We start from the raw sequence: 9,523 nt of genomic DNA, 5'->3' as shown, positions 1-9,523 counted from the left end.
GGTGCCGACCCCTGAGCAGTTGAAAATTTGCATAGAACGTTTGACTCCCCCAAAACTTAACTACTAATAACCTACTGTCGACCAGAAGCCTTGCTGATGACATAAAAAGTCATTTAACACATATTTTGTATGTTATATGTATTATGTAGTATATTCTTACAATAAAGTAAGCTAGAGAAAAGAAAATGTTAGGAAAATAATAAGGAAGAGAAAATATAGTTACTGGTTATTAAGTGGAAGTGTATCATCGTAAAGGTCTTCATCCTCATTGTCTTCACACCAAGTAGGCTGAGGAGAAGGAGGAAGACGAAGGGTTGGTCTTGCTGTTCCAGGGGTGGCAGAAGCAGAAGAAAATCCATGCATAAGTGACTCATGCAGTTTAAACCCATGTTGTTTACAGGTCAACTACATTCAATTTATTAAGATTATAAATCTTTAAACCAAGTCTTCCTTAAGTTTTTGAGTTCAATGCACAAACTTTATTATTCTATGCATAAGCAGAGTTTGCCTGCTTTTTTATGCATATTATGCCTGAACTCCTGAGAGCCTTTGAAAGCAATCAGAGCAGGAGAATATCTTATGCACCAATGTTTGTGTTTCCCCAAAACTCACATGCTGAAGCCCTACACCTCAGGATGCCTGTATTTGAGGATGGACCTCTAAGGAAGTAGTTAAGGTTACATGAGGTCATAAGGGTGGGGCCCTAGTCCCATGGGATTGGTGACCTCATAAAAAGGGGAGAGACACTGGAGCTCTTTCTCACTCTGTGCACAGACGAAAGGCCATGTGCATCCTCAGCGAGAAGGCAGCCATCTGCAAGCCAGGAAGAGAGCCCTCACCAGAAACCAATTTGCTGACATCTTGATGACGGATTTCTAGCCACCACAGCAGTTAAAAAATAAGTCTCTGTTATTGAAGCCTCCAAGTGTATGGTATTTAGTTATGGCAGATAGGTTATATGCTCTGTTCAAAATCAGGTAGCAGGTAAACAGCAAATAGATATAACAAAGTTTCTCATTTTTCAGAGGCGACTGAGTAAACTGGACCATCATATCCCATTTCAACTAGGCTACACTTGAAAAGCAATAAGAGGTCAAGAAAAGCAGCTGTCTTCAGTCACTGCTCTGCAAATAGTATCACCCTGTAAACTCACTGGTAGCCCCCAGTGTGTGTAAGGTGCCACCTCCCAGTATCAAAGTCAGGGAGCAGGGCTCCTAGACAAGCCAGGAGCCACAGAGGCTGCAGGCAAAGCTTTAGGTTTGTTTCTGAATAAACCTATTCATCAAACATCTCCACTCAACTTGATTCCCAGGCAGCTCTGAAATTTTTATGGAGGACATCCCAAGAACAAAAGAGACACTGTTCCTTACCACCCCCTCCAAGCAGTCTGAGGAAGGGGTTCTTAGGCTCCGGGAGAGGGTCAAGGGGATGCCACTGTGGCCATGGCCACAGGAGGTGGAACTTATGAGACCCTGCAGCTGAGGACAGTCAGATGACGATAACCACCCCACCTTAAACCCTCTTAGTGGGTGTGCTTAATTTTCTACTCTCTCAGAGTGGAACACTTGGAGAGCAGTCTCTGCAGCCTAGCGCAGCAGCACCCAAATACAAAGGCTCTCTTCAAACCACCTCCGAGCTGCAGAGCCCGCACTCACGCAGTCTATCCATGCACTCCCAACAAATGCTCAGTAAGTGACTGTAGCCTCTTCTGCTTGGGTTTCCATAAAAGCCTCCCATAGGTGGAGCAACGAGGAGTGCGTGGAGAGCAGTCTACCCACACAGGCAATAAAGGGTTGCATTGTCCACAGAGGATATTAAAACAATAATACTGGCCAAAAGTTCATAGCTTTTTATTTCCATATGTGTCTGTAAGTAGAAAAAAACACAAACTTCTTCCTCTGCTCTCACACCACAATCAGCACAGATTTCTGTGATAAAATCTTTGGGGATTCCTCCCCATCAACATGCAAACAATTGCAGCAGATACCAGCCAGTGTCCTCCAATTCCATTCTGATGCTGTCTACCTGGAGACAGCATCAGATCCCACAGGTTGAGGGCTCAGCCCCACAAGACTGCCCCCAACTTCCAGTGCCAGTCACAGCCCCACGTTGTTTTGCCTGTGCTTCTGAGGGACTGGTTTTATACACTGGAGTTGCCATGACCCCCTCCTTGGGTTTGCTTAATTTGCTAGAGTGGCTCACAGAACTCAGAATACTTACTTCCATTTATGGGTTTATTACAAAGGATAGTGATGAAGAGATGCACAGGGCAAGGTATGGATAAGAGGCACAGAGCTTCTATGCCCTCTCAGGGTGTGCCACCTTCTAGGAACCTCAATGTGTTCAGCTATCCAGAAGCTCTTTGAAACTGGCCTTTTTGGAGTTTTTATGGAGGCTTCATTACATAGGCATGATTGATTTAACCACTGGCCATTGATGATTGCCTTGACCTTCAGCCCCTCACCCCTTGTGGGGGGCAGGATTGAAAGTTCCAGCCCTATAATCCTGCCTTGGTCTTTTCAGTGACCAGCCACTGTCCTGAAGCTATCCAGGGGCTGCCAGCCATCAGTAAACTCATTGACATACAAGAAGACATCACTTTGGAGATCCCTATGCCAGGAAACAGGATGAAGATCAAATATATATTCCACAATATCACAGTTAGCAATTATAAGCAATATCAATGATAAAGTATTTCTCCTGGGTGAGCCGCCGGGGCGTGTCTCCCTGCAACTGGCTGTATCAGACACTCCCACTGGGTGCCCTCAATGCTAGTCTGTCCCACTCCCATCTTGCTTCAGCCAGAGGCATCATTCCTAAATGTGACCTGAGGATGTCACTTTGATCTAAAACTCCTGCTTGCTCCCATGGCATTCAGAATGAATCCCACTTCTAAGCAGCTTCATGACTCTTCACAATCTTGAGTCTTTATTATTATTTTTCTAGCCTTTCCTGCACCCTTTCTCTCACCCCATATATCCCAAGCTCCTAGGTCCTTGAACACAGCATCCCATTCTCGAGCCCCGTGCTTTTGTTCAAGCCATTTATTTTATTAAGAATTTTATTTTCAACAATGAAAATTCCAAGTCATCTTCCAAGGCCCTGCTGAAGTGTTAATTCCCCTGGGAAACCTTCCCTGACCCCCTCCAGTGCCAAGGAAGAATTTGTTGTTCTTCCTCACTTACCCAGACCACCCGTTACCTGCCTTCCCAGTATTACTTACTGCAGAGTCCACCTGATCTACTCGCTGCTGGCAGAGTCCAATTAACAAGAGTGAGGTCTGGTATAAAGACAGTGACTTTTGGCCAGGCGTGCTGGCTTGTGCCTGTAATCCCAGCACTTTGGGAGGCCAAGGCAGGTGGATCACCCGAGGTCAGAGTTCATCATGACCAGCCTGGCCAACATGGTGAAACCCCGTCTCTACTAAAAATACAAAAAAAAATAGCCAGGCATGGTGGCAGGCACCTGTAATCCCAGCTACTTGTGAGGCTGAGGCAGGAGAATCACTTGAACCAAGGAGGTGGAGGTTGCAGTGAGCCAAGGTTGTGCCATTGCACTCCAGCCTGGGCAACAAGAGCAAAACTCCATCAAAAAAAAAAAAAAAGTGACTTTTTATTCCATAGCTACCTTAGGGGAAGAAGTACAGGCTTCCTGCCTTAAGGGCACCACTTTGCTTTTGGAACAGAAAGAAGGTTCTTTTTAAAGGGGGCCTAGCATGAATGACATGCAGGAAAGGAAGCCAGCAGGTCGGGGTACACATATTGGCTTCGGTGCCTTATCTATCAGGCAGCTGAGTTGATGTCTTTGCGGGCAGAACTAGGTTGTCAAAGGTAGCCAAAACTCTCCAGGTGGGAGACAGTTTCATAACAAGCAACTTGGGTTGGAGATTGACTGTTGTCCCATGAGGAAGTCTCCTGGTGGGAGAGTTCCACTCTGTAGCTTCTAAGCACATAGTTAGATGAAATTGCCCTGTAGGGAGTGTCTGCTGAAGGGAAGGTAAAGGTTAGAATTACATTTATAAAGGGCTAAGTAGGAAGTGGGAACAGGGGGAAATGGAGAAAAAAAAGGAAAGAAAAAAATAATTTTAAAAAAATCATTCTTGGCCGGGTGTGGTGGCTCACGCCTGTAATCCCAGCACTTTGGGAGGTTGAGGCAGATGGATCATGAGGTCAGGAGATCAAGACCATCCTGGCTAACATGGTGAAACCCCATCTTTACTAAAAATACAAAAAATTAGCCGGGCGTGGTGGTGGGTGTCTGTAGTCCCAGCTACTTGGGAGGCTGAGGCAGGAGAATGGCATGAACCCGGGAGGCAGAGCTTGCAGTGAGCCAACTGCACTCCAGCCTGGGCGACAGAGCAAGACTCCATCTCAAAAAAAAAAAAAAAAAAAAAAAAAAATCATTCTCTGTTTCTTAGAAAAATGGGAGTACTCAGTTACGTTTTGCATGTATTAGCTTCCCTCCTATATAGACTCCAAGAATGCTAAATTCCTAATCCCAATAGTTGAATCCAATACATTGGTTAGGCTACATTTTACTAGTTAACAGAGTTATTGTGCCTTAAGTCAGTCCTCATAACCAGCTTGCTTTTCAGTCCCTGGCCCCTTGGGTGGGACCAGGCGCCTTTTCTTTCTGTCCGTATGATTCTCACTCCATGAAATCAGCTGGGTAAGAGGGCTTAGAACCACTTTTGGGTCTTGTTCTCTCACCCTCCTGAAAGTCACCTCTAAAAGAGCTTGTCACAGATTTTGACTCCAAGGTAGATGAGAGTAAGAGACCCCACTTTGGCCTGTAGTCCCAGTTGTGGGTTTCAACTCAGTCTTTTACTGGAGAGCCCTGAATTGCAGGTAGCTGGGTCCTGCTTTGGATACTAATAAAGTGGTACCTTGCTGCCTGCATTGGTCTTTACTGTCAGAACCCACTGGTGATAAGGCCTGAACAGCAGGGCAGGATCTGGGCCCTCACATAAGCCCTGAAAGTCTGCCCTAAATCCCCAAGCCCCCGATTCTACCATTTACCACCATTGTACTACAGTCAGCTGTTTACTCGTATCTGCCATCTAGACGTGACCTTCTTAGAAGATTAAAGTTTTGCTCCCCTTTAATTCTCTAGTGCCTCACACATATAGGCTTAATATCAATGTCTATTTAAAAAAAAAGTGGGTACAAGGCACCACGTAAATTTCTTCTTCCACACCCTACTGGTTCCAGCCTGGGCAACAAGAGCAAAACTCCATCTCACCAGCTGACAGCCCCCACTACCATCTTTGTGCTCTCAGAACCCCAATTTTGTTCAGGTTTCTGGAAGCCAACATTTCAAAGAAGACAGGCTGGCTGGGCATGGTGGCTCACGCCTGTAATCTCAGCACTTTGGGAGGCCAAAGTGGGAAGATTACTTGAGCCCAGAAGTTTCAGACCAACCTGGGAAACATAGCAAGACCCTGTCTCTACAAAAAATAAAAATAAAAATTTATTAGCCAGACATGGTGGGTGTGCCTGTAGTCCCAGCCATTCAGGAGGCCGAGGTGAGAGGATCACTTGGACCTGAGACATCAAGGCTACAGAGAGTCATGATCATGCCACTGCACTCCAGCCTGGGTGACAGAGAAAGACCTTGTCTAAAAAAAAAAAAAAAAAAAAAAAATAATTTAAAGAAGAAGGAGATGAAGAAGGAGAAGCAGAACAAGAAGAAGACAAGTCCCTCCCAGCCTGGGGATGACTCTAAGTTAATCATGGTAACCCTAGCCGTTGGTCTATTCTGGTTAGGACAGCCCCGCCCTAACCACAGCCTAAGGAAAGGCTCATAGGAGACAGCTGGGGAAGTTTTCCTCATCCTTAGGCTCAACCCTTCCTGCCTTCACACACTGTTGTGTGAGGACATGATGCTTGGAACTGCTGCTGCCATCTGTGAGCATGAGGCAAAAAGCCAAGCAAGTCCTAAGAACAAACTTCTTCAAGCCCTAACATCATTGGCTATGGCAGACCCACTACAAAAAATGCTTCCAATGCTCCATCTGCCCTTGGCAATGTGACCTTGAAGCTCCTCCCATGAAGAGGCAGCGTCCATTTCCCCATCACTGAGTTTTAGTCAACAGCATTGCAGCAGAAGTGACTGCACCAACTCCAAATCTCATCTCAAGAGGGATACTCCAGGCTGCCCTGCTAGAGACATGGGAGCAACATGGGCAAGATACTGAGACTCCCTGACCAACAGACACACAACCCCCAGCAGCACCACCTGATCAACCTAGAGGTGACCACAGATGCATGAGGAAGCACAGGTGAGACCAGAAGAGCTGCCTAGCTGAGCTCAGCCAAAATTGCTGACTTGCTTGAATTGGGAGCTATAAAGTAATAGTGGTGTTCCAAACTCTTCAGTTTTGAATTGATTAGCTACGTAGCCATAGCTAACTGATGCATTACCAATCCTGAAGCTGTCCTTCCTCAAGACTCCATTTCTTATGAGATAAAAAATGTTCTCTTTTTTTTAATGCCACTGTTATATGCAGCCTATAGTTCCCTGATATTGTGCTCTGAGGAATAAAAACGATGAGACAGGGCCCTGCCTTCAAGAAAATGGCAGCCCAATTGTACCTAAGACATATTTTCAACTAGGTTGTTGACCCCTTGAGGTGAGGGTTTGGTTGTACATGTATGTCTAGAAAGGACTCTTACAGTCTAAAAATGTACAGCAACACAGGGTAACCTCTGCTGAGTGCAAAAGGAATGGTCCAGTCCACATATAGACTTCATGAAGAAAGCTGGATATGAGCTAGGTGGTCTTTGAAGGAGATTTAGGATTTAGAGCAATGAGGACAGAGGGAAGATTGAGAGAGGCAGGACCCTCTCTGGGTCTAGAAAGATGGATATTCCATAGGGATTTGTTCTAGAGACAGGTGAGTGACTAGGAATTGAATTCAGATGTGGTGATTTAGGGCATGAAGCACATAACAAGGACAAAACAGTGCCCCAATGCAGGCCCACAAATGTTCATTCTATGAGGTGAAGAATGAACAGAGAGGCCAGAGGTACAAGCCAATGTCCTCTGCAGCCACCCTCAAAAGAGTATCAAAAAGCGTATTGTCTCAGGGGTATCAGGCCACCGCCCCATAACCTCAGATGTGACCAGGCCTGAAGGATCTCCTTCTACCTGTGCGTCCCTGCACCCCTCACTTTATCTTACCCAGTGGGTGCACTGCCACTGGGGTGGGGTAACAGAGCAGGCCTTTAATCAATGCTGGGTTGTAGGCTGAACAAACTTCACAAGGCTAGAAAAAAAGTAATAGAGAGGTACTTGGTTTTTCACATTGCCAGAGTCTCACATTTCCCTCTCTGTCTGAGTTTTCCCAAGCCTACAAGGCATGGTCGTGGGCTGACTGATGACACCCAGGCTCTGTGCAGAGCATTCCCCTGGGGTCTGAAGAAAAGCAAAGAAAGGCCCCTGTTCTCTGGTCCCAACCACAAACATGAGGGCACTAAATAATTCCACAACTACACCAGCTTCAGAATCAGAGCACTAGGAAGGAGGGAGCTATTACTCATTTTGACTAGGAAGCCTTGTTTGATTTAGCAATGAGTATTTGCTAAGCATATCTTCTACTCAATAGAACACCCTCGCCATGTTTCTGCGAGGAGACCAGAGTGATCCCCATTTTATACTGGAGGAACACAAGGTGTATGAGAAATGTGCCCAAGATCTCAACACTAGTGACTAGGAGAGCCAGGGTTTGAGCCCAGATCAGTCTGATACTGAGACCTGCACCCTCTCCGTATATAGTACGTAACAACTATCATTTCTTCAAAGTCTGAGCTGAATGGAAGCTCTCATAAAAGATTATTTTCAGAAGCTTTGTGTCTTAGCCAAGGGAGTAAGTGAATTAACACATTGGACTCCAAAATCCAGCTCTGTTATAAAGTAGTCATAGTAGCCATGTGGCCTTGGGCCAATCAAGTCATCACTCAGGACCCCAATTCTTTTTGGCATTTATAAAAAGAGAAAGAGGAGCTGGAGGATGGATCCGATCCCTTCTAGCTCCCATGGCCGGGAGGTTTTCCATCTCTTCCATAGAGAGGCTAGCCCAGACTGAACCAGAACCTTTTTTTCCTGACTAATGGTTTCTAGGAAAGAGGCTCATGCTGGCTGGCTCTCAGGCTCAACCCTGGTCCAATCCACCGTCAGCAGGACGGGATCAAGCAGTACCAACTTGGCTGGCTGCTTGTGGGTGATAAGGGGATATCGTGAAGGACTCTTGGACCCTCTGGTAGCTGCCTGACAATGTCCAGCCAGAACAGTAAAGATCCACCAAGCCAGCCGCTCTGGGCCGCATGCAACTTCAAGGACCACTTTGTGCATCTGCACCAAGGACCACTTTGTGCATCTGCACCAAGGCTCCCTCTGTTTCGAGAAAGGAGAGCTCGTCGGTCCCATATTCCTCCGCAGTCCTTGCAAATCCTCTCACCTGGCAGGAAAGCCACCTAAGGTTGTTGTATAAGAGGAGGAGGCACAGTGGGGACCAGCTTTGTTGGCAGAGAGCTTACCTTTCCTGAAAGTCAGTGCTGAACGATCAGAAGTCACTGAGGACCCTGCTGACTCCCCCACACCAACTCACAAAACCAACAACCCGTGGTGGGCAGGGCCAGAGAGAGGAAAGTGAACGATATCCTGCAAGAGTCTGCTAGCCGGTGGCTTCGTCTCAGTTGCAAGGCTGCTGAATAGGTAGGTAGGTAAAGGGAATGGGGAGAATCAGCGTTTGGAACTCTTCCCTGGGTGCAGCGCCACTGCCTGCATTGCCTGCAAGGCAAACCCCGCCTTCTCCCGCAGCCTCCCACTCCAGCCAAGCAGCCCAGGGACAGAGGCTGCAGGATTCTGACACAGGAAGTCTGCAGTCACTGGGAGTCTCTCCAAGATACAGCCTGTGTGAAGGAAAAGGTTTGGACAAGAAGAGGAACAGTAAAGAGAAACAAAAGTCCTCGGTTTGAATCGGGAGAGATTTTGAGCCCGCAGTTGGTTGCGGGGTGGAGGATGGCGGAAGGGGCAGCTGCCATCTGCCCCTTGTTCTCTTTCGCTGGCCACCTTGTTAAGCTCCCATTGGCCAGGTGTCCGGAGTGGGACTCACCACTGCAGGGGGCTCCAGCCCCACACAGCCGTCTCCCAGGAAGGACTCAGGTGGGCTTTCAGGTTATCCGGCGTGGGATGCAGGGGTGAAGGAAGCTTTGGTGGTGGATGTGAGAATTTGGGATGGGGGTGTGAGGCTGTAGCCGGGGGCAGCGGTGTTTGGGATGAGACTTTCCCGGCTCCTGCCATGCACCGTGCACGGTGCTTTCTGCAAGATGGCATCGAAGGGGCTGGAGCTTGGGGACAGCATGTCTCTGTCCTCAGACCACGGTGGAGGATGTGGACTGTCCAGGCTCCAAGCTGTACATCCCTCAGTGCCATGACCTAACTGTTAAGTGGGATGGAGCATGGGAGGGAAACGCAACTGCACCTTTCAGAGAGAGGCCCTCTGAGCAGGAAGAGTGGCTGC

At 47.3% G+C, this 9,523-nt stretch overlaps 1 protein-coding gene across 2 annotated transcripts in view; it reads right to left on the bottom strand.

The window, feature by feature from the left end:
• Positions 1–245: 245 nt before the first annotated feature.
• The window catches only part of KCNA6 (potassium voltage-gated channel subfamily A member 6), a 34,191-nt gene continuing 24,913 nt past the window's right edge, over positions 246–9,523 (bottom strand). Inside the window, exon 2 of one of the 2 annotated variants that reach the window (XM_054444719.1) lies at positions 246–323. The gene's annotated coding sequence lies outside the window, so the exon portion shown is untranslated. The remainder of the gene's footprint in view (positions 324–9,523) is intronic. The other variant, XM_054444720.1, reaches the window with a different exon arrangement.

Source organism: Pongo pygmaeus, chromosome 10, assembly GCF_028885625.2.
Source record: "Pongo pygmaeus isolate AG05252 chromosome 10, NHGRI_mPonPyg2-v2.0_pri, whole genome shotgun sequence".
NCBI lineage: Eukaryota > Metazoa > Chordata > Mammalia > Primates > Hominidae > Pongo > Pongo pygmaeus.
Note: the sequence above shows the minus strand (reverse complement) of the source record. Positions and strands in the feature narration are given on the sequence as shown.